Here is a 24,307-nt window from a genome sequence, read left to right as displayed (position 1 = left end):
ACGTCTTCTAGGAGGGCATTAAAAAAAAGCCTTAAGGAGGGCGTTGAGTATTGAAAACAAGAGATAATTTCGTTAGTGCCCTTATTTCTAAGTGTAATATTGATTTCACCCTTCTTTTCTAGGGTTTTCAATTTTGCCCCTGTTTTTTGAACCGAATGAAAGAGTTGCCCCTGTTTTGGATGGCTATTAGGTTGACTGTTAGTTGACCAACATATTTAGATTAAAAAACAAAAGATTTAATTCCCAAAATAATTAATGACCACATTACCCCTGTTGAGACTAAAGGGGACTAGGAGTGGCAAATACCGAAGGAGAGAGAGAGCTGGATTGGGCAGGCCGGGCCTCTTGCTCACGCGACCACGGCGGGGAGGGGCGCGGCGTGGGCGGCGGCTGCCTCGGCTCGGCGTGGGGAGGGGGCATGCCAGCTGGAGCGGCTACTCAGGCGCGACTGGGAGGGCTACCTCGGCTCAGGCGGCTAGGCACGGATCTTGGCGGCGGCAGCCAGTACATTCAAGCGATGATGACAAGTGCAAGGTAGGCCATTTCCTTCCCCTTCCTTTGCTTAGTCCAGTACATTCATAGGTTTATGGAATTTGTTAATCTCCTGGGAGAGCATTGTGCTGAAAATTGCTAAATATTCTTGGAATACAAATGTACTAAAGACTAGTCATGGAGGAAATTAAGGCGATGGAAGAAATTTTTATGGTAGAGGGGCTAGCGGGTATAATGTTTGTGTTATTCTTGTGTGGTTGTCTCTCAATTTAGTTCATACGACGATGTGGGCGATTAGATAAATGTGTATTATTTTTCCTGTGATTTGTAGGCCAGTTGTTAATGAGTTGAGACTAGTTGTTAGAGTTCGGTTATTCTTCAGCATGTTGGATGGTGGGGGCAAAGACTTACCGCCAGGGGAAGGGGAAGAGGAGATGGAGGTGAAGATGGAGGGAGTCTAGCTGCATGGTTTGGTGCTTGATGTGGTTATCTACTTTTTTGATAATTTGGACTTTAATATGTGGAACCCTTTGACTTGGTATGGTTGTTAGTGTTGTGATAATTTGGACTTATAATATGTGGGACACTTAGAGATGGTATTGTTGTCTGCTTTTGGGATATTTTGGACATGGTAATATTTGGACTAATTTGAGATGATATGATTGTCTATTTTATGATATTTTGGACATGGTTACATGTGGACCAATTCTGTGACATTTTGGACATGTAATATGTGGAAATACACGATAAAGTTTGATATGATATGCTATATCTAACTGTTGTTAAAATTGTATCCAATTTCTGATAAAACTCCGTCAATTTTTTTAAAAAAAACTATAAGTTTTTGAACATGTGATTTGAATTAATAATATATTGTTTTTGTATATTTCTATGATGTATAACGGAGGGTAACAATACAAATGACTAAACAAATAAGGGTAAAAATGATATTCTCGTGAAAGGGTAAAATAGTACTTTAACACGTCATTTAACACCGTTTGTCATTCCACTAGTGAGGATGATGATGGCGCTGCCTCCGCCACGTGCGGCTTCGCCGGACTATACCCCGTCGACCTTCCGCCCCGGGCTGCATCGGACTACAACCCATCCAGTCCTCCCCTTCAGGCTGCTTCGCCGGACTACACTCCATCGAGTCCTCTACGGGGCACCGCATCGGCAGATTACACCCCATCGACGCCTCCCTGGCGTGCTGCTTCACCAGACTACGCCCCGTCGACTCATCCGCAGCGGGCCGCTTCACCGGACTACACGAGGTTGACTCCTCCATGGCGGGCGGCATCACCAGACCACACCCCAGCAACGCCTCTGCGCCGGGCCCTGTCGCCTAACCACACACCGTCGACTCCTCCCCACCAGGCAGTGCTATTGTACTACACCCAGGAGACGCCACCGCACGGCGCACCGCATCGCACTGCGCACCGCATCGCTGAACTACATGCCGTTGTCCCCTGCTCGCGGAGCCGTCTCGACGGACTACACTCCATCGATGCCTCCGGGCCTCGCCACATCACCCGACTACACTCCGGCAAGTCCTCCACCTCGTGCGGCGTCTCCGCACTACAACCCCAGCATGGCGACCCCGTTGCCTGTGCCGTCCAGTGCAGAGTCTGGCACGTCCTGGCTGGGGCGCCGCCACCACCCGTACATGAAGAGCGGCTCCGGCAGCGCCTGCTGCTTGAAAGCGGCGGCCTAGGTCACCGGAGGCCGGCATCGCCATGCCTTGAATTTTTTGGAGAAATATTATTATTTTAATGGAAAATCGCAAGATTAGAGGTCGCTCATGGGAAATTGCGGGAATAGGTGCCTATCGAACGGCGGAATGCCGACAGGGCACATGTCGATGGACGGGAGGTCGATAGGTCCAAGCACCACTGCTGTCAAACAAGTCGCTGCCTATCGAACGGGGGGAGGACGACATGTCACCGCCTGTCGAACGGGGTAATGTCGACATGTCCCTCCCCACCAGGCCGACAACATCTGCTTTTGCTTTCACCTTTCGCTTTCGCTTTTGCTTTTCCTTTTCCTTTTGCTTTCGCTGTCGACTGCGCCTTTGCGCAAATTTCTCCACTCAGCCTACCGACTGCGAAATTTTCGGCGTGTCCACTTCACCTACCGTGACCGTGAAATTTCGGCGCCCCTCGCAATATAAGAGCACCGAACACACACCAGTGAAACACAGAAACTTAGAACTCATTTCCTTGTTCACCGTGGGAGAGGCTACGTGAAGCAACCAAGGTTACCAAGCAGACTGTGCCGAACAAGTAAGTTAGCATCACAAACCGCCCTTTCAGTTTCTTCTAGTCGTTAAATATGCTACTTCTGTGTATTCGTGAAACGCAAATATAAATATGTAAATATTAAATAAATACAATTAATTATCTATTTTAATATTTTACAAATATTCAAGTGTTTCAATATTATTGTCATATAATTTATCGGTTGATACACTTGAATAGTGGGAAAATATTACTATACAAATTTATATTTGTGTGTGAAGAATACACAAATATACCTTACTCAAGTACTGGAAGAAACTGAAAAGGCATTAATGATCTAATTTACCTGTTTAGCCTTGTCTGCTTATGGAAAGGAGTAAGGATGAATCGTTATTCCACATGTTATTACAACTTAGTAGCAAGGTAAAAATTGTAGTATATATTAAAATCAGTTTGTAGTTTCAATTTAACGGTAATATATGGTAAGTTGACACCTAGTCAGAAGAAATGCTACTTACAATGAGATCATCGTCAACGATGCAGGGGAAAATGAATCATCAAAAATCTCGGAACCATTAATGTAGATTATGTAGTGTAAAATTTTGTACTAAATTAAGCTAACATTTTATTAAATTGGATTTGTGGTTATGGTTTAGGGCAACCATTGTTGTAGATAATGGATGTCATTAAAGGTTACGCATGCCACGTGCGGAAGTGTTTAAACAGATACAAAAATGAGCATAGTAGAATAAAAAAACATTAATGAAGTGTTTCATACATGTCTCAAAATTGAATAGGAATAGAAAACTCATGGACGGTTTGTGCCCTTCGCACGCTTGCTAGGTCCCACCTTCTTCCTATGCCTAATTTGCTCAGTGGGATATGTCAAAGCATCGGGGGGTGCCTATTTCTTGGTGCCTACTAGGGTGTCGCCTCGGTGACGGAACGACCTCTATCTCCTGCGTCGGCGGTGTGACTAGAGGTGGTGGTGCGTTCTAGTAATTGAACCCTGGGTCTAGAATGGCAAAGAAGTCGGCAGCAACTGTAGTGCGAGGAGTGCGAGGGGACTGAGCTAGCATCTCGTAAGTGGGCATCTCGTAAGTAGGCATCCCATAAGTAGGCATCCCGTACATTGTCGAGGCTGAACCGTAGTCATCGACTGTTTGCATACGAGGGAGAAACCAAAAAAATACACACTTAGTCATGATACATATAATTATGGCCTAAAGTGTAGAACAGTTTAAAAGGACTTACATGTGTGTTGTGCCTGCCCTTGCTCCAGTGCACGCGGAGTGATTTGAAGTCCCCTTGCCTGTGCGTTCAACATGTTATCCCTTGTTGGCATGGGAGGGATGTGTGACGATCCAGATGCTCCCTGTGTGGACTGAACAAATGGTGGAGTTTGTTCTCCCTGTGGGCATGGATGCCTCGTGCTCGATGTCAGCACCTCTGATCCAGCTAACCCACTTGTGTAATCCGATTGAGATGTGCGCTGAAAGGAAGGCCGACTGTGAGATGTGCGGCGCTCTTCATACCTGCGACGTGACGTGGATGGACCACTGTTATCGACGCTGGAACATCGGGGTAGAGGTGGTGCCCCCCTACGGGCCAACAGGGGCACCACATCTGCCGCGCTCCGACATGACACGTGACGTAGCACTGCGGCAGCACGAGCGCGGAACCGGCGAAGGACGCTCGCCACGTCGTCAGGCATGACCACCGTAGGCCATGGCTCTAGCCTTCTCAGGATGATGTCGGACTCCTGATGAACTTGCTCAATAAATTCCGCCTGGTTCCACAAGTAATACAGATAATTCATATTATTGTAGTAATTGCATCTTAATTAGAGGAAGTGACCTAGTTGCAAATTTATTAAACACGTACCATTGAGTTGTAGGCCGAGCGTGGCTGAGGGGCAAACGTGTCGGTAATGGCCGTCGAGTGGGGCACGCTGCTATCTCCTTGTGGTGGAAAACACCTCCATCGTGTGGCAGTGTGGTACCAACGAAGGTACGGCCCATAGAAACTCCTATCGTCGAGAGCTGTCTTAGGTGTCAAGTTTTTGGCTGCGTGCTCCCACTCTTCTACAGCGGTGACAACATTCATCTCGTATGACAGCCCGAGCCCCTTTCTAGAGTACCTGCACACCTAGTACATACAGACGTACGTAGGAATGTTATGAAGTTATGTTTTTCAAATAGTTCTGCATTCAACTACTTTGATGAGTACTAACCTATGCAGATTTTGAGCCAAAGCACGACCGGCTCGTAGAGGGAAGGGTTGGTACATGCCCATTTGTTTCATCACCCTGTGGATGTTGTGTGGTTCCACATGCACGTCCAGAACAAGGTTACAAGTAGTCCTTCAGAGTTGTGTATCTTGCGTGCAAAGGTCCACGAGACCATGCGGGGCCCTGTTGTGTACATCGTGTGGGGTGTACGGAGTCTACCGAACACGGTTAGGCGTAAGCTGATCAAAGTCAGCTACAAACTGCGTGTACACACGTCGTGTCGTCCCGCTAACCCACCTCGGCTGCAACCAGAAGAAATTTGTTGTATCAGGATAGTATATCACTAGTACTAAACCGTTCATAATGACAATACAAAAGAATTGAACTAAGATAACCTCACGGTGCGTCCACAACTATCCCATAGTGGGACGATCGTCGATGTCATCGACACTGGATGTATACATCTCGGACACCCTATAGCTTGCGTACGAGTCGAGCTAAGGTCTCCCAATGTCGAACCGCTCATGTGCCCATAACATAAGCAGCAACGGACATCCTATTAGTGAACTTTGCTTGTTGTTCCTCACGCAAGCATCGCACAGTCCAGCGTTCATTGCCGCAAGTACCGCCGACCCCCAACTGTACTATGGAATATCGTCCATAGGCAATGTTGCAATCTCCTCCGTGTAGTGGATGAAGTGCTTGTCCACGAAGTCGGCATGTGTTCCCGTGAACATCACCCATCCGAACAACCACAGGAGGTAAGCGACTAAGTGCCGTTGCTGTATCCACTCGTCCTGGTCATCAGGGAAGACATCCTACCGAAACTGATTGAGCCAGGTCTTCGTTGGTCCATGGCCATCTGTGAGATCATTAAGTCCATCGGGTAGCACACCTGCAAAACTGGCAAGAAGGTCATCGACCCATCTAGCATGTACCACAATTGGGCCAACTGCTGGCCCAGCTAGCGGCAGCCCCAACAAATAAGACACATCCTGCAAATTGGGCACCATCTCTCCAACTGTTAGGTGGAAAGTGTGAGTCTCTGGCCTCCATATATCCACAAGAGCACTAAGAAGCGCCCGTCAATTAGGATTCTTTCGGACCTTCCACGTGAAGGCTCGACCAGCCGTGCAAAGGTCAACAGCCCAACTGCTCTCAACCTACAACTTGAAGTACGGCATGTTAATAATACATCAAGATTTGAAAATACGATATTACTAAGAAAACTATCTGTAAATTTATGCACCTTGGAATCCAACGAGGATTAGTACGCCAATATTGATCCGGTCCTCGCATCTTTAGGGCATTGCAGAAAGTCCCTGTACTAAGATGACGCGATCGGTGGTTCTGATCAGTGTCTGGGTCAATCAATTGCTGCACTGCAGTCTGATCAGCCATACCTGCACATACCATCACATATTAGAAGAACGCACATCTGGTTGTAGTAAAATACATAATGCAATTAGAGTACTTACCAATTTAAATATCAAAAGCTAACAAAATGTACATCGTACCGATAATACTGTATTGCACGGCGAAATTAAAGTTACAAATCCACGACACATACATATGGATATTGAAAGTGTACCGCATATCAAAATTATAAGTACAGGCCCCCGACATAGAAATTCCATTATTATAGTGAAATGGTGTTCGAAATTAAAATTACAAGGACATGCCACGTAAATTTGGATATTCAAAGTACAAGAGGGTTCAAATAAAATTACAGCCGTACTCAACAATACCACCAATATCTAATACAGAACTAAGAATTATTTTTCTTCTTGGACTTCCTCTTTGGAACGCGACAAACATCAGCACCTGCGGCGTGTTTCCCTACAGTGTACAGGGGGCAATCTGTCCGGGCATGCTTCCCCCCGCAAAGAATGCAAACTTTCTTATGACGAGGTCCATCGTTCGCTTCAGCTTCGTCCATAAGGTTCTTGATCCTGCGTGACTTGCGAAGAGCCTTCGTATCAACTAATTGACCTGAGTCAGGAACCCAAATGGCTTGCCCTGGAGGAGGACGATTGAAATCGCACATGGCATGCCAACCACGCAATTCACCATGCCAAGTTGCCTCCCACGCTGCCTTTTTGAAGTACGGGGAAACAAAAAGGTTAGCATCAACGCCGGCTTTTGCCGTCGCGGCAAACACCTGAGAACATGGCCGGTAAAAAAAGAGAAGGCTTGTTGTAGTTGCATTTGCAAGCACGATTCTCTGGCCACAACGCGCATTCCAATGTGATGTCCGTTGATCCAATGCCGACACCACTCTTGTCACGAAGTCGTATCTCAAATAGCAACTCTCTATTCCCAGCAGGCCACACCCTGTGGATTCCACCCTTCTTACTTTTCTCATCCATATGTTGCGTAATACCTGGGCTGTACTTAACACCGGGCTTGTTGAGGTACAGATAGGCCATGGCATATCGTTTGCGGAGGTACTTTTGTGTATCCCTCGTGATTCCCTCAAGAATAGCAACCAGTGGAAGAGGTCGTGTATTTTTCATAACCCAGTTGTACACTTCAGCAAGATTTGTTGTCATCAGACCATACCTCGAACCATCTGTATCGTGCAACAACGACCATTTCTCCTTTGGCTCAAATTCTATCCACTCCGTGAAGCACTTAGTGGCCCTTCCACACCTCCTGTGATGAGTAATACTTGGTGCTTCATTAGGGATGGCTTCATGTCCCTCTGGCTCCTCCCATCTGGCTACTACGGGTCTTTTCCTAATCTTTTCCATGTGTGTGTTGTCAAACGATCCAGTTGTTCCCATATAGCATCAAACTTTCTTTGTTGATTCTGCTTTCATAGCTTCTTGAACAGGTCCATCAATCTCTTACTCCAAAATTGTCTAAAAAATTAGCCCCCAGATGTCGCATGCACCATCTGCTACGCAAGTCAAGCCAAGGCACTTCCTTGTTGATATCTTCTTGAAGCTTTTGTATCGCCAATAGCAAACAGGGGTGTCGATCATGCAACAGACAGACAATTGGTCTGTTTTGAACAACACCCAATTTGATTTGTCGCAAAAACCAAAGCCAGCTTGATGTGTTTTTGTTTTCAACGAAGGCGAAAGCAACAGGAATGACGTGGTTGTCCGCGTCGACTCCGATTGCAGTTAGAATTGTTCCTCTGTACTTGCCAATCATGAAAGTACCATCCACGCAAAGGAGGGGAATGCAATTTCTAAATGCCTCTATCATGCACCCAAATGACCAGAAAGCCCGACAAAGAACATTCTCCCCATTTGCATTGACCTCGTCCAGAATAGCTATGTGTGTGCCAGGGTTTCTTGCTTGCATCACCTCCAATAGTGCGGGGAGATTGTGATAATAATCTTCGTAAGTTCTAAACCTCATCTCCAGTGCCTTCTGTTTTGCCCTCCAAGCCTTGTCATACGATATCTCATATCCGTACTCTTTCTCTATGTCATGCATTATGGTGAAAGGGGACAGTGATGTTTTTCTCACCACCTTTGAATATACCATTTGTGCTACAAATCAGAGGTCATGTTCCTGTGTTGCAGTACGGTATTGTGCAACAAACATGTAGTTGCTCAACCCTCGAAGCTACCCATAAAGTGTCATGTTGTGGCTTGTACCCATGCACTCTCCAAGGACATCCAGCCTATGTGCACTTCACGTCATACGTTGTCTTAGTCGAAACCTTCACCCTAAACTCACGCTTCTGGTCAAATGCCCACCTCTTCACCGCAGCTTGTAGGTGACCTTTGTGATGAAACGTCTGTCCTACTTGCACCTGCTTGTTGTCATAACGCCAGTGGGCATCTAGACCATCGTTAACCATCATGCGACTCATGGATATGATCATCCAATCGTCGGGTATGTCGGTTTCGTTGTCCCACTGTGTTGTATCTTCTTCATGCACTACAAGCGCAAGGTATTCCTCGTTTTCCACTTCCATCTGATCCACAACCGCCTCATTCTCCTCTGCCACGTCAGCACGCATGGGCGAATCTGGTTCTGCGTCATCCGAGTCGTTGGCCTCCTGACTATTGTCATGAACAATGACCTCTGCTTGTGTAGTACCTTGTACTGCTTCTCCCTCTGGAGCTTCCTCGGTCTGCCAAACATTTTCCACTTGTTGATCTCCGAATGGAGTTTCTTCCACCACGACATGACTTGCCTCCCCCGATTGATCAACACATGTTGTTTTCTACACTAGTATCGTCAGGCTATACCCTTTCTCCCTTACTTTACTAAGAAACTTTCTCGAACCTCCAGTTGAGGCAATCTCAACTACTCTCCACTGCCATCCGTGTTGGCCCCTCACTGGCCACATGGCATTTATCATAAATTTATCGAGCACTGAATCTACCCCAAACATATTATACAACTACCCTAACAGGTCGTTGAATCCCATGTGCTCCGGTGCGTTTAGACACGTATCTGGAAGCCATATACAGTCAAATCCACCCCGCTATCACATAGTTGAAAAGGAGCATCGCCATAATACAGACGAATGGGCATATCACCTGACATCCTGATAAAACATTACAAATAGTCTAGCGTTTAACTATGAGTAACCAACGATTGGTTTCATAATCTAAATAAAATACAGTACCTTGCGATTAATAACATGTACTAACTAACAACTAATTTAACCTTGTCATTAGCAGGCCAATCCACTACATGCCCCTATAATTTGACCTAATCCTGTCTACGCCACTGAACAATTTGAGTTGTGGAAACAAACAAAAAAAATTAGTGAATATTTGTTATGAATGTTAAAAAATATTTTTTATACGAAATATTATTTCATTATATTTAGCAATATTTATTGTAAAATGCTTTGCATCAATTTTGAAAATCACTTTTCAACAAATGTGTCTTGAAAAAAAATATTTGTTTTCACTTATTATTTTTTTCACAAAATATAAAACATATTTAATTTTTTTAAAAAAATCATATCAAATTTGATGTATTTGATAACATGTAGTTTTAATTCATAATTTTTCTATTGAAAGTTATGTATGGGTTTAATCATATTTTTTAAAATACCAAAATAACAACTTCTATTTTTAAAGTTGCTTATTAAACGATTATATCGCTTGTATATTTCTATAAGTTAATATTGTCATATCAAAATTTATTTCGTCCGTAGCAGATATACGAGGGGAAATGTAGTAATATTTAACGCTCAACTAATAGTCAACATTTGCCATGTACTAACTTACAACTATTTTTTAACTAGCTATTGGATTCATAATACAAATAAAATAATAACACATACTTACTAACAACTAATTTAACCTTCTCACTACTTAAATACATCTAGCACCATTTACCAGTGACACAACTGCTACATAATTAACAAATTATCTAACAATTTGCCATTTGATTATTCAATAATTACCCTGCTACAACTTATACTATATTGTCATGTACTAACTTACAACTATTATTAACCAACTAGTGGTTTCATAATCCAAATAAAATATACAACCTTCTACCTTATTTTTCGCATAACTAATCTCTACTGACCAAAGGGCTATTTTAAAATTGCAATTATTTCAATTCACCGAAAAATGTGTACTAACACTGCTAACCAAACAAGTGCTAACAAAACGTACCTACTAACAATGATATATGCGAAACAATTAAAAAATCACAAACCATTTTTTAATAAACTTTACTCTGGGATTAGTGATGCATACCTTCACTGGTGTAGGCCGTGGCCACCTCTTTACTGCTAGCCAGCAGCTCCTCAACCTCCTCTCCGGCGTGCTAGCTGCTTCAGTCACCCTCCGGCGACTCTACGACGGACAGCGACATGGTGTACGCCTTCTCGGGGATGTGGTCCAAAAACGAAGCCGTGGTTCGGTTTATAGGCTGTCAAAAGCGAAAGGAAAAACGAAAACAAAAGGAAAAGCGAAAGCAAAAGCGAAAGCAAAAGGTGAAAGCAAAAGCAGATGCTGTTGGCCTGGGGGGACCTACCGACATTCCCCCATTCGACAGGCGGCGACATGTCGTCCTCCCCCCGTTCGACAGGCAGCGACTTGTTCGACAGTGGCGGTGCTCGGACCTATCGACCTCCCGTCCGTCGACATGTGCCCTGTTGGCATTCCACCATTCGACATGCGCCTATTCCCACGATTTCCCGTGAGCGACCTCTAATCTTGCGATTTTCCATTGAAATAATAATATTTCTCCAAAAAACTCCCATGCCTTCCTGCACGGATACCACTAGGCAGCTTGTAATAGGACAGCTTGGATTATTTAGCAAATAGTGTATTATCGTGAATGTAATTAGTGTTTGGCATTGTCAGTAATGTGCCTATAATCTTGTATTATCCCAGATGTAACTAATTAGTGTTTGGCATTGTCAGTCAATACAAAGCTGAAGTTTAATGTTGTAGGAGTACTTTGATGGGTTTGGATGTATTGCAATCTCAGTAGTTGGATCTAAATTGGCATTGAGGTTGTTTCTGGCTGAGTGTAAAATGCATCCTTTCTGCATTATATCAGTTGATAAATCCTGGAAAACTGGAAGCTTATCTCTATCCTCAGATTGTCAGTTTTTCTATCTTCAGTTTGCAATGACAAGCAATCTCCAGATGCATACATTTCGTCCAGTCTTGATTGTAAACTATTCACCTCCAAAACGCTTGCATGTTTGTCATTCCTCGATTTTCAGAGAAGCCACAAAGCAACTGCATGAACAATGTCAATCATTTGCATTAGCAGTCTATACTCAATACTGATGATATATATATATATCCTCAAAAACGGCTAAAATGCCTGCACGTAATATTTTTGCATATATGTCATTTCTCAATTTCTAGATAAACCAGGAACCAACAGTAGGAATTATGTTAACCATTGCATCAGCAATCAATACTGAATACTGATACTGAAATGAACACTCAAGTACAGAGCTCGTTAGCAGATATTAGAATCCAGGCACAATTAATCATGTGCATTCCTCTATTCTTCAGAAATTGTTTGTGTTATTGTGGATGTAACTATATGAAATTCATAAAAATCTGATAACATTTCGATTTCCCGTCCGGTGGATATTGATCTGTGCTTGCTCTGTTCTTTGCTCCTAGTGCTCCGATATAAACCGAGCTCTGTTTGAACACGGATGAAAATTTTATCAGAAATGGTAGGTTTGCGTTGTATCATGATGTTAACTGGATCTAAAGTTGCATAAAAACATGTTTCTGACTCAGTGTAAATCAACCTTGCCGCATTTATTGCATTCTATCTTCAGGGCAAGTACAATGGTCCAGACAACAGCTGTCTATTTGACACATACAGGCAGTGAAATAGACAGGTTATACAACAGTTTAGACAATTATTGTCTGTTTGGTTGTCTTTAGGATGTTTTGATGCATACATGTATCCTGATCAAGCACGCATTGATCTTTGTATGTCATTTTGTTGCTTTCTGTAACCATAAAAAAATGCTCACATTCACATCAAGAATTGCTCACATTCTAATCAAGAACTGCACAAATTCAATATATAAAATATATAAAATGTACATATATTCAATCTCACATTCATAAAAACTGAAATATTGCACTTATCATACTGACTAGAGTCAGTTCATCATAACACATAGCTGCAGATCATTTAGTTCAAATATTACATAAAGTCTGAGATTCCACAATGCGAAAAAATTTGGATCCGGTTGATGCTTGCAGGCAGCATGGGTTAACACCAATCCTAACAGCAAGGGCTATCAAGAACACTTATGCTAACTTGTACATATCTGAGAACATGGACAGTAAATTTTAGCCGGTGTACCTTCTAGTTGCTATCTGGAAATAGCCTATTCCTGAAACATCTGGAAAGCAGCGACATGTTCAGCTGGTGATTGAACATGTTAATAAAATCACCATTTGGGTGTGGGCTATGGTCCCTATGAAAAGCATAAAGTTAATTGAATTAGGGAACAATAAGTTTGTAGACAATGCTAGCTTCAGAACATTTTTTTCAGATTCTGAACATGAAACAAGTTCGGCAAAGTGATCATTATTTCTAATCATCAAACTGGTTGTGCCCCCGGCACTTGTCGAGCCCCCGAGCTCCTTCCTCCTCCAGCCAACACCTCCATGCCCATGCCTCCTGCCATGTTGCCACCGCTAACAGCAGCCTCCTGCCATGTTGCCATCACAAACTAACAATTACTAAATCATAAATTTCTAAATTAGTAAATAACATCACAAACTTACGAGTTATGAATCAGTAAATGAAATCAAATTTTTTTCTAATCATCAGACCAAGTTAGCAAAGCATGGGCCCGCTAACTTGCTTTGCTACCTGGTGCCTGCATCCTACCGAGCTGCACAGCTGCGCGGCCTGCTGCGTGCGCTTGCCGACGGCGGCGGTCATGCCCTGCGCCGCCTACGCGCCCCACGCCATAAGCCCTTTCCTGCCTGCCTCTAGCGCCTGCACCCCCGCGCCGCAGCCCCTCTGCCTTTGTCTTTGCTGTATGTGTTGTGCGCATCCCCGACGGCCGGTGGCCCAAGTTGTCGACCACGACGCATCCCGACCCGGCGACTCCAATGAGGCCATCTCCGCTGAACAGATCGAGGGGGCAAATCACAGAGCGGAGGGGGATTCACATGGCGGAGGGGGATTCACATGTCGGAGGGGAATCTCACCAGGTAGAGGGACGAATCGCTGCGCGTAGGAGGAAATCACCGTACCACGCCGTGCGCCGCCATCTCCCACGGCGCCACCGGCTTCCCCATGCCGTGCGCCGCTGTCATCCTCAGTTGATTTGGCGTGGAAGCACGACAGGAAGAACAAGTCACGCTGGTGCGTGGACGCAATCGATCTGCCAACGCCGTCGTCGAATTCATACAACGCCCAGCTGAATGGTCTCCAAGCCTGGGAGCACGTGCACTGGCCGTCGACGAAGCAGGCGCCAGCTCCTCTCTCTTTCTTCATTTAATTGCCACCAGGTAGGACAAAATCTCTGCATGCATAGCTAAGAGGATGTTTAGATGGGGCTAAAATTTTAGCCGATGTCACATTGGATATTTTAACACTAATCTGAAGTATTAAACGTAGACTATTAATAAAATCCATCTATAATCTTGGATTAATTCGTGAGACGAATCTAATGAGCCTAATTAATCCATGATTAGCCTATGTGATGCTACAGTAAACATTTGCTAATTATAGATTAATTAGGTTTAAAAAATTCGTCTCGCAGATTAACTCTTATTTATGAAGTTAGTTTTTTATTAGCATGTTTAATACTTCAAATTAGCGTCCAAACATCCGATGTGAGTAGAGACTAAAATTAAGTCATTAGAAACAAACACCCCCTAAATAGACGGAGTCGGGTGCGTTGTTGCCCTCAGTCTGTCAGGGCCAAGCAATCTTCATAGGCTCTTCATCTTTTGCGTCAGGAGCTCAACATAAGCATCCATGTAGTACATTGTAGATCAATTTCCAGAGAAGCTACAAATCAGCAGTAAACACTGTCTCTCATAGTCTTGATTCTCAAAAACAGCAAAAAGCCTGCATATATATTAGTAATGGCAATGGGTTTGTATTTTTTTTGGAAAAAGAGTAATGAGCCTGTATAATTTCTGAAATTTCCATATAAGCCAGAAATCAGCAGGAGGAACGTTGTTAACTAATTGCATTAGCAATTAACACTGAAGTAGAGATTCTGAAACCAACAATCAAGCGCACAGGTGTTTGGTAGAGATAAGACCTGTCTTCCAAATAGTCAGAAAAACAGCCATTCCTTCGTTAGGAGAAAATGGCATATCTATCACTCTTATTCGGTGATTTCGCAAAAATAACACCGCTAACATGGGCTTCACAAAAATACCATCCCTAACGTGTGCATTACAGCAGATATACCATTTTGGAGCTTTTTTGCATCTTGCTCCTTTTTGGTCCCTGTCAGATATTCTCGGACGAAAGTGCCCCTCTTCATTTTTTGCCATCTTTCTCTTTGTCTCCAGAGTGAACGAGAACTCCTGGGCGTCAGCTCTTTCTCTTTCTCTCCAGCGTATTGAAGCTAGGGTTTGCCTCTTCTCCTCTAGCCACCGCCGCCCAGCTCAGGGTCTCCATCTCCGGCGACGCCCCTCCCCGCTACCCTCGGCCGGCGACGTCTCTCCCCGCCGGTCGGCTGCACGCCGGCCCCGCCCCTCCTCGCGGTCTCCATCTCTAGCGACACCAGGCCCCGCGCCGGCGACGCCAGCCCCTACCCCGACGACGCCCCTCCCCGCTACCCCCCGGCCGGCAACGCCTCTCCCCGCCGGTGGCCTGCACGCCGGCCCCACCCCTCCTCGCGCCGACCCGCGGGTCGGCGCGTCCCTACCAGTCGACGACTCCCCGTGCCTCCTCGCCGGTCGATGCTGTGGAAACCCTCCAGGCGGCACCCCGGCTCCCCCTCGGCCGGCGCAACGGCTCCTCCGGGTGTAGACGGCCGTCACCACCGCCTCCCCCTAGAAGAGAGCCGGCATCCCTCTCTGCTTGAGGAGGGCTCGAGCCATCCCCACAACCGTCTGGTTGCGCCGCTCATCGACGTCGTTCTACTGCGGGCTGTATGGCGCGGAGTAGTGGCGGTGAATACCTTCATCGACATAGTACGACGCGAATTCAGCTGCCATGAATTCGCCGCCGTTGTTGGTGCGCAGGACGCGCAACTTGCGGCTGCACTCCGCCTCCGCAGTAGCCTGCCTGCGCCTGATGGCGTCTGCAGCCTCTCCGTTGCTACCGAGGACCGTCACCCACATGTAGCGGGATAGGTCATCGACGAGCAGCAAGAAGAAGCGTCGTCCTCCTGGTGTGGCCGGAGTCACCGGGCCACACAAATCCCCGTGCACGAGCTCGAGCCACTCCTTGGCTCGGAAGCTCGTCTGATGGGGAAAGGGGAGTCACCTCTGCTTCATCAGCACGCAGACGTCGCAGAACTGCTCCACGTGGTCAAGGCATGGCATGCCTCATACCATCTCCTTGGTAGTGAGCTGCTTCAGGGCCTCAAAGTGGAGATGGTCGAAGCGCTCGTGCCACTGCCACACCTCGTCGTCCCGGCGGGCGACGAGGCACACGGGTTGTGCTACCTTCACGTGGAGGATGTAGAGTCGGTTGTTGCCTCTGGTTACCTTGACAAGGAAGCGACCACGGCGCTCCCCGATCTTGCGCCGGTCCCAAATCCTCATGACTCCGTTCTTGATCACCACGCATGAGCCTTCCTCTTCTTCCAGCTGTCCAATGCTAATGATGGAGTTCCTCAGTGCAGGGATGTAGTAGACTCCGATGAGCAGCCTGTGCTCGTCGGACTTGGTGGTGAAGATGACGGAGCCGGTGCCCTTGATATCCACGCCAGAGGCATCCCCAAACTTGACGAAGCCTCGGACGCTAGGATCAAGCTCGGTGAAGAACTCCCGTTGGCCGGTCATGTGATGGGTGGCCCTGGTGTCAAGGACCCACCCATCAGTCTTGTCGTTGTTTGAGCCGTCGCCAAGAAGGGCGCGTGCCTTCGGCTCTTCTAGGTAGAGGAAAGCCGATGCGGCCGGTGCCGCTGGAGATAGCTCGATGCTTGCGTGTGCCAGTAGCAGGGCCGATTCTTCCTCCTCCACTTGTGCGGCGTTGGCCTGGCCTTATCGTGGTTGTCGGCAGTCCTTGGCCCAGTGGCCAAACTTGCCACAGTTGAGGCAGGCGTCGTCTCGCGTCCACATACGGTTGCCGGTGGTGTCGCCCTAGACGCCTCCGCGGGCACCACCCCGAATGCGTCCTCGTAACCTGACCTGGACGCCTCCGCGCCCCTTGCGCAGATTGTCGCGCTTGCGGCTGCCTACGGAGGAGGAGTCCCTCTTTTTCCCATCACCCTAGCAGGCCTCCCATTGCTCCCCAGTGAGATGGAGCTTCCCGCCAATGGTGATGGGCCTAGAGAGGGGCTGTGGCTCATCGCCGTGGACGACCTTGAGGCGACCAATCGCCTCCTCGATCGTCATCATGGAGAGGTCCAGCAGAGACTCGATGGAGCGGGCGATCTGCTTGTACTTCTTTGGGATGCAGCGGAAGAGCTCCTCGACAGCTCTCTCCTCGTTGTAGGTGTCATCGCCGTACTGCACCATCTTCTACAACAGAGTGTTGAGACGGATGGCAAAATCATCGATGTCCTCACTGGCTTGAAGGCCAGGTTCTCCTAATCCTGGCGGAGTGCTTGTAGCGTGCTCTGGCGGGCGCGGTCGCTGCCGATGTGTGCCGTAGCGATGGCGTCCCAGGCCTCCTTGGCAGTCCGCTTTTGTGAAAGCGTGAACTGCATCTCGGACGAAACTGCAACGATGAGGGCGTCTAGTGCCTGTCGGTCTTCATCGTAGTCGACATCGCCATACCGAACTGTCTCCCACATGTGTCGCACCTGGAGCCTCACCCTCATCACCGCGGCCCACTCGATGTAGTTGATTTTGGTGAGGATAGGCCACCCACCACCGGGACCAAAGTCCCTGACCACTGCTTGGATGCCGTGGTAGCCATGGCGCCGGTCAGGGGACGGAGAGTCGCGCTGCCTGTGAGGGCTGCGCTCTCCGTAGACCCGGCCGCCATCACCGGGAGCGTCGTCGCCGCGCGCGTGCTCTAGGCTGTTGCCGGGACGCCTGCGCCCGTATAGGCTACCTTTGCCACGTGCGCCCCCGCCTGGAGTGCCGTCGGTGGGCGCGCGGCCCCCTGGACCGCCCATGCCGTGGCGTTGGGCTGCTACCCACCGTGCTGTCCGCTCCCGCGCCCTCCCAATTGCCAGCTCCTCAAGGTCCCTGTCAGCGGTGACGTCGTCGGCGATGGAGCCGTTGATGCTGCTGCGCAAGGTCTCAACCTCAGCCTCCGCCGCACGTGCTGCATCTTCTGCCTCCTCTGCTTCCGCCTCCGCCCTGATCGTCGCCAACTCCGCTGTCGCCACCCTTGCTGCCCTTGCTGCTGCTGCGGCCTGTGCCGCTGCTCGCCTGCGCTCTTGCGCTGCAGCGAGCTCGGCGTGCTGCTGACGCCGTGTGCTCGAGGCGCCTGAACGCCGACACTGTCCGTCGGACATGGCGCGCCTCCGGGGAGCTGTTGCGTGGAGAAGGCAAAGGAAAAGGGGAAGGAGGAGCAGCCGGTGTTGCTGCTGCTGGTGGTGGTGGCTGAGTGCTCACTCGAGCTTGGGAAGGGGAGGAGCAAGAGATGTTCAACCTACAGGAAAGTGTGGCTCTGATACCAGATGTTAGTATCTCAATTGTTACTCTCATTGGTGAGAGGATGATACTCAAACTTAGGGCAATTTTCTGTTTACTTATCACCAAATGTCATGCCCTTTCCAGGGGAGGGTTGGATACATATTTATAGCTGCCTACTAGAGTAAAAGATGCTGTCCTAGAGCATCTCAACAACCTGTCTTAGAGCATCTTAACCACCTGTCCTAGAGCACTTTAACAACCTGTCCTCGATGTTGTCCTAGTAACTGAAAGCTGAAAAACAAGGGTAGGACACCATAAGACCAAGACCAAACAGCTCAAGACTTATTCCTTCAGTCCACGGCGGCGGCGCGGGCTCGGTTCGACCGGGAGGGAGGCGAAGCGGACTTTGGCGCGTGCGGAGGGAGCTGGGCTGAACGGAGGCGGGGCGTGGCGCACGGGAGGAGAGGAGGGAGCGGGCCGGGAGAGGGAGGAGGGGAAAAAAGGAAAAAGAAGAAGAAAAAAAGAGAGGAGGAAAATTGGACTTCGGCCCAATTTGGGAAGGAAGGGAAAAAGAAAAGAAAAAGGAGGAAAAAAGGAAATCCCCACTTTTGCCGAATTTTAAATTAATTTTTGGGCAAAATTTTATACTTCTACAATTCGAGTTTAAATCCTGTTAATCGATTTGGAACTTCGATTTAATTAAATTAATTTTTTTAGGGAGATTTTTTCTGAGTTAATTAAGCCAATTATTATTTACGAATTCCTTTTACGAATTAAGGCTTAGGATAAAACTCCAGGTGTGACAGTCTTACAGATCGATGAAAGACATGATGAGGAATGAAGGCTAGAAGTAGTTGATGATGATCCTTTTCCTTTTCCTTTCAGAATATTTTTCTTTTGTTTCACACATAATTACATTGCATTCTGTGTGTTATCCTTGTAGGAAAAGAAAGGCAAGATGGAACACAACCAAGTATGGGCCGCCTCCTAATCCCCAACCGGAGCCAAGTACCCCTACTAGGCCATGTACTATGGAAACAATAATTGAACAAAGCCCTATTCCTGTAACACGAAGGTAAGTGTCATATTGATTGCCACTGCAATTTTATATATTTCGAACAAGGTAAGATACTCACCTTTAGGACATATAGTTCTAGATGAAAGAATAGTTTTTCTCTTGAAATGCCAAAACAAAATACTGTTTGTATGCAAAGAACTTTCATTTTTTTACTTAATAGAATGCTTGTGGAGGCAGTCATGTTTACTCCACTTAATTGCACAAAAAAAACTTGACACACTGTCCAAACATACCTCTAGTAATGTACTGCTCAAATTGACTTGCTAATTGACTGCCCCACTCCCTCATAAAGCTCTTATTTATTTTGTAGGAGGCTATCTATGCTTATGGAGCAAGGAGAATCAATTTCTCAGCCTCTGCTCAAAGAAACCACAGAGAGGCAGGTGACACCAACAAAACAAGGATCAAGCTCTCCACCGGCACCCAAGAAGAAATGTGCAAGGAAGTTGACTCCGAAAAAACGAGGCTGATGTTTCCTAAATTAAACTTCGCTATATGTATTTTGTTCGAACTCTGTGTTCGGTTTAAGATCATGTTGGAACTCTGCAATGCAAGGAACTATGTATTTTGTTGGAACTCTGGAAGAGGTTGTACTAGTACTATTTGTTGCTCTATTGTCAGTTCGGCGTGCAAACTGACGTTCTATGTTCTATCCATGCATGTCTTTGTGTATTTTGGGTTCATATGTGGTGTGCATGAATTATATGTGCCATTTTATTCCATTATTGCTTTAAATTTTGTGTTCTATCAATGAATTATGGTCTAGATTTTGTTCTATCTTTAAATTGTGGTCTAAATTTTGCATTATTGCCATATCATTCCATTTTAAATTGTGGTCTAAATTTTTGCTTTATAATGCTGTTGGTCTAAAGAATTTGGCACATACCAAAAATTATCTGTTCAAAAATTTTGGGTGGTAATGTGAGAATATACAGAGAGGAAATAGAGAGAAGAAAAAGCAACAGAGAGAAGGTGAGAACGTGAGAGAAGAGAGGAAACAGACAGAACGCAAGAAGAGACAGAACCGAGAGGAAACGCACGCACGCTGGAGAGAAAAAATGAAGAGGGGCAGTTTCGTCCGAGAAAATCTGACAGGGACCAAAAAGGAGGAGCAAGATGCAAAAAAGCTCCAAAATGGTATATCTGCTGCAATGCACACGTTAGGGATGGTATTTTTGCGAAGCCCATGTTAGCGGTGCTATTTTTGCGAAACCACCTGATAAGAGTGATAGATATACTATTTTCTCCTTCATTAGATAGTAAACCGTCGTAATCTACTACGAAATATCATCTATCCAAATTGCCAATTTCTAATTTCCAGCACAAGCTGGATTTTTATTCTTTCAGAGGACGACCTTGCAACTGAAAATGTATCTTCCTCTCTCAGTTGCAATGCAGAGAAATTTCAGCTGCGCCGTTGTCACTCTTCTGTGCTAAACCAACTGGATTGGTGCAGCCGTAAGCCCAGACTGCAAAGAAGCACAACAGATCAGTGCAGCGATCGCGCAAAGACTACAAAGACATAGTTATGGAGAAGCAGCTAATAAATACGCAGCTCACCCATGGCGCATCATCGTCGGAGGCGGAACGTCGGACGTTAGCCTAGCTGGGAGACGACTCACCGTCGGCCGGCGCTGGGAGAGCCGAGACGGCGTGGCGGCGCTGATCCGCATCGACGCCACCGCCGTTGGCTCGGTTTGTCAGTGAGAGGTATCGCCCGCTATACAAAGTACCGTCCGATCAAATCGTGCGGACCAGATCGTCCCAAGAAAAACTACACCGATACTGTAATACGGTGAACCATACGGCCCAACAAGATTAACAGGGCCATCAAGCCCATAAAAGTAGTAAATTTGAGAGTCTTTCTACTGCCTCCGTTCCGAAATATTTGACACTGTTAACTTTTTTATACATGTTTGACTATTAGTTTTATTCAAAAAATTTACAAAATTATTAATTATTTTGTATCATTTTATTTATTGTTAAATATACTTTTATGCATATATATAGCATTATATATTTGACAAAAAAAATTGAATAAGACTAAGAGTCAAACGTGTATAAAAATCAAAAAGTCAACAACGTCAAACATTTTGAGACGAAGGGAGTATTTTATTATAAATTGAACAAATTTCTTACGTGTCACTCGAAATTGGCTTTTCCGTTCATATCAATTGTTTTAAATGTGTCCACCATATAATACCACTACAGTAAAAGAACCGTTAATTGATTGCTAAGTCAACAGAAAAAATGTCTGTGCACTTAAGGAAAATTCATATGTTAATATCAACATTTAATATGTCATTGGTCATATAGAACGGCTCTATTAAGTAATAAATTAGGCTATACAATAATATATAGCAATTTGGTATAATATAACAACAGTATGTATATGTATGGAATAGTTTATAGAGTTGTTGGATATAAATTATACTCTCTCGTTTTTTTATTGGGCACCGTTGCCTATTCAGTTTACATTTGACTATTTGTCTTGCTAAATATATATAATTATTAACTATTTTGTTATAATTTGATTTATTACTAAAAAACTTAAAAATGGTTTATAATTCTACATATTTGCATAAAAAATTTGAATAAGCTACAACTTCAGATTTGCTGGTTGTCGCTGACAACTGTTTTTCTGTGACAAGAGAACAGAACGACGCTCTGACAACATGAAGTCATATATTTATCACTTTACACAAGACTTATCAACTAAATAAATTATATTTGTTATCATCAATCTCATATTGCCTCAGTTATATCTATTCTATTCTATTGTGTTTGATTAAGTAATAATTATATTAAGTTTGATTCCGTGTTTCATTAGAGTCTTATCAAAAGAATTATCCTGTTATTATTTCTAAATATTGATATATTTACATTAATATACTACTAATTGGTTTATCCTTATTAATGTTGTATCTCGGTTTGATCCAATCTATCGAAATTATGTATAACAAGGTGAATTTAGAAAGTTAGCAGATTTTATTTACCTTTAAGTAGCAAGTTTTTGTTGAAGCACTGGAGTGGTTGTGAGGCTGCAGGGACACCTCTTTGTACTCGCTATGAACACGTGGACGTGGATCTCGGTTCGGTCAGATCACGGGGAACTTCTCAACATTTGGTATCAGAGCCAGGTTTATGGTTTGAATTGAGCGTACTCCTGATAGCTCTGACGGCCACGCCTCAGCCTTGGGCTGGTGATCCACCGCGTGGTGAAGGAGTGTGGTGGTTCGGCGAATCATCCAGTGTTGTGCAAGCCTTGAACCTCGCTTTGATACCAATTGTCAACAAGTTCCCAACTATTGCACTCAGGAACTTGCACGAACACCACACAAGCTTACTATAGCCACGATGCGGCGAAAAATGGAGCACAAGAGGAATTAATTTCTGGTGCAGCGCAATGACTTGATGCGTGATCTGATTCTCTCCGTTACTATTTATAAGCTAGAGAGATTGCAACGAAAACAGCAACGACCACGACCGTTTCTCACGGCATGCCTACGCTGCGTCCTCCATCCCCACAGCACACGTCGACCGTTGCGTTTATGGCGCAAGACCCGGCCGAGAGCTAGCTAGTCTCGAATGCCCGTAATTAGAGTATCCCAACAGCTCTTCTAATCCATCATCTATCTAAACAAAGAGAGGATGGAGAATAAAAATAGTGTTCCAACAAAACATTTATTTCATCCTATATTTTTAGATGTCCGAGAGAGAACATATATAATTAGAGCATCCCCAATAGCTAATTCATCCCATCTCCCATCCTAGAAATAGAGGATAAATAGTAAAAGTTGAGCTCCAGCTGAACATCTATCTCATCATATATTTTTGGATGTCATCCATATTAGGAGAGAATCTCTATATTTAGATGTTCTCTCTGCAATCCTCCAAATAATATAGAGGATGTCATATATAGATGATCTGCTAGAGTACAAAGGGATATGAAGGATGAAAGTTTTTAGGTGATCATCAAATGAAGATATGGATGATCAAATTTAGATGAGCTGTTGGAGATACTCTTAAATGTTCCCTGTCCATCATCTAAAATTCAATTGTCGCTAGTGTAGCAAGTTGAGGCTGAGTTATTTCAATGGATGAAGAAGACAACAGCTCATGGACTTGTATATGTAGTGCGTTCAAGCTAGTCTTCGAAATCAAATCGTTGAAAAATAATTGTTATTCACGGTTGAAAATTAAATATCTTGGAAATCTTACAAAGAAAAAAACAGTCAACTTCATGCCGCTAATCGCTGTTGGAATTTACAAACAATTCTTGGAAATTACCATGGTCAGTCACAGGTGGAAGCTAGTACGACATTCAATTAATATCTTATGGAAAATTACTAGTCTTGGAAGTACTATTTCCGTCAAAATTACGGTCAAAGCAGTGGTCCAAATAATTAATATTCGTGTACAGTCGTTTAATTTACATACGTTCCAAAACTTTGGCTACTATAAAACATAAAACAAATGCATAGTAGTTACATGTATCAATAAAATATAATAGACTACAATATAGATGCTCTAATATGAATGATCTGCTGAAGGACATATATATATATATATATAGAAGATAAAACTGTTTTAGATGACCATCCAATCTATAATATAAAAGATCAAATTTATATGAGCTGTTGGGGTGCTGTTAGACTCACAGGATGACATCCATACACGTTGTGGGCTCACGCATAGAACATGAAAAGAAAAAAATAACCAGCACGATAGTTTACTGCTTCTAACTATAGTTCGCTGATCCACCCCATTAAACGTGGTGCTCATATAGGTCGATCGGCGTCGAAGAAAACGAGAAGATAACTTAACAGGCAAATACATTAATTTCGGTGCCTGATCAAACATAACTTGGGTGAAGGGGTTGTGTTTGGGTTAGCCCAGTATAACCAGGTTGATTGTTTGGATTTTCATAGAAACAAACAAGCGACATATTTATAAACAAAAAATAATTTATGATTAAAACTTTTATATATGTATTCTTAGCGACTAAAAAGTAAACTTCAGTAAAAAAAATCCTCAAAATTAACTTTAAATTTAAGGTTAAAATTTTAAATTTTAGCTTGTAACCATAAGCAGAGGTGAAAAGACG

At 44.9% G+C, this 24,307-nt stretch overlaps 3 long non-coding RNA genes across 3 annotated transcripts; all 3 read right to left on the bottom strand.

Annotated features, from left to right (window-relative positions):
* Positions 1-5,295: 5,295 nt before the first annotated feature.
* On the bottom strand, positions 5,296-11,109 carry LOC121055594. Its single transcript, XR_005812641.1, has 3 exons — positions 10,650-11,109; positions 6,209-6,362; positions 5,296-6,122 (listed from the first exon to the last, which is right to left on the bottom strand). It is a non-coding gene; the product is annotated as an uncharacterized LOC121055594 (long non-coding RNA).
* Positions 11,110-12,499: 1,390 nt separating this feature from the next.
* Positions 12,500-13,917, bottom strand: LOC107305103. Its single transcript, XR_001551190.1, has 2 exons — positions 13,608-13,917; positions 12,500-13,099 (listed from the first exon to the last, which is right to left on the bottom strand). It is a non-coding gene; the product is annotated as an uncharacterized LOC107305103 (long non-coding RNA).
* Positions 13,918-20,218: 6,301 nt separating this feature from the next.
* Positions 20,219-22,598, bottom strand: LOC107305144. The gene is made up of 3 exons (XR_001551252.2): positions 22,197-22,598; positions 20,761-20,920; positions 20,219-20,669 (listed from the first exon to the last, which is right to left on the bottom strand). It is a non-coding gene; the product is annotated as an uncharacterized LOC107305144 (long non-coding RNA).
* Positions 22,599-24,307: the final 1,709 nt, after the last annotated feature.

The sequence above is a fragment of the Oryza brachyantha genome, chromosome 10, assembly GCF_000231095.2.
Source record: "Oryza brachyantha chromosome 10, ObraRS2, whole genome shotgun sequence".
Taxonomy (NCBI): domain Eukaryota; kingdom Viridiplantae; phylum Streptophyta; class Magnoliopsida; order Poales; family Poaceae; genus Oryza; species Oryza brachyantha.
The sequence above is the reverse complement of the archived record's forward strand: the minus strand, read 5'-3'. Positions and strand labels throughout refer to the sequence as shown.